This window comes from Palaemon carinicauda, chromosome 6, assembly GCF_036898095.1.
Source record: "Palaemon carinicauda isolate YSFRI2023 chromosome 6, ASM3689809v2, whole genome shotgun sequence".
Taxonomy (NCBI): Eukaryota; Metazoa; Arthropoda; class Malacostraca; order Decapoda; family Palaemonidae; genus Palaemon; species Palaemon carinicauda.
The window spans coordinates 9,380,095-9,381,737 of record NC_090730.1 but is presented as its reverse complement, the minus strand read 5'-3'; positions in this window follow the sequence as shown (position 1 = coordinate 9,381,737).

Here is a 1,643-nt window from a genome sequence, read left to right as displayed (position 1 = left end):
TATAGGAAACACGTGAACGCCACTAAGCAAATCTTCTTCAATGCAAATTGTATCAAAGAGAAGGGCTGTGTCCGAAGAGCATTATAGTAGAGTTCCTTTGCTTGAGGGTACACTCAGGCACACTATTCTATCTCATTTCTCTTCCTTATGAAAGGTATAAATTAATGTTGTAGGATTTTTAAAATCTTTTGTTTTGATTGTTCCGTACTTTCTTCTCTTGTAGTTTATTTATTTCGTTGTTTCATTTTCCACTGGGCTATTTTTCCCTGTTGGAGCCCTAGGGCCTATAGCATCCTGCTTTTTCAACTAGGGTTGTAGCTTAGCTTGTAATAATAATAATAATAATAATAAAAATAATAATAATAATGATGAGTATTTATATATACATAGTTATTCATAAATTTATATACTGTTTATAATAAAAATCAACCCATTGAAGCTAACGTTAAAATTAAACTTGTTACGCAATTTAGAAAATAAGAAATCACTAAAGATGAAGATTATAAAGGAACCGTACAATTCCCACTTAGCTAAAGGGTCCCGAATCCATAGTTCCCTCGCATTTGATGGACAATCGTCAAGACTTCAATTTCTCGGACGCAAATGGACGGTGTGTCTCATTACGTTATGAGTAGGGAGAGTTCTTTTAAGTCCTTGATACCAATCACGCAAGAATCCATTCAATTGGGAGGGGCTGGGAACGCACGTCTCTGTACACTGAGCTTAATTACCTCCCCCAACAAAGTTGGTAGGAGGTTATGTTTTCGCCCCTGTTTGTGTAAGTGTGTATTTGTTTGTTAGTGAACATCTTCCTGACCAAAATTTTAATCGTAGAGTGATGAAACTTGCAGGGATTAACTGTTATGTAAAAAAGCTGGAAATGATTAAATATTGGAAGGTCAAGGTCACGGTCAAGCAAAACGTCCAATTCACGTAATCAGCCATAAGTTTGTACATCGTTGTCACAGAGACTTCAAACTTGGTATAAAAATCTATGCCAATTAGTACATGTTAAGGTCAAAGGTTAAGGTCAAAGGTCAAGTTCGAGTAAAAAGCCGAGAAATAAGCTGCCGCGGCGGAGGTCTGTGCTCTACTGAGTGTCCCTCTAGTTTCTCGACTGATTTCGAAGGGTTGGTATTAAGACTCTTCTTCTTTCCTCTTTATTCGGTCATTTCGTCATTAACTGATTCCTGAGTTGGGAAATAACCTGAACGTTTTAGCAGTAAAAGGAAGATGTCTGATATAAACATTTAAAAACAATTGATTTTATGGATTTTAAAACCTCTTTATAGGGTACAATTTCAATTTCATAAAATGAGAATAATGTGAATATGAAATTTTATATATCAGATTAGTCTCCCACCATCACAACTCTGCAGTTGTCAGTATGGTCATGAAAATGGCCAAATTCCCGACACGATTACGTTTCAGGTCTTTGTATCAGAAGGGAATAGAAACGGCTGCATTTGTTGTTATTTCACCCCCCCCCCCAAACACACACACACGCACACACACACACACATATATATATATATATATATATATATATATATATATATATATATATATATATATATATATATATATATATATACTGTATATATATACATATAAATATATATAACATATATATATATATATAT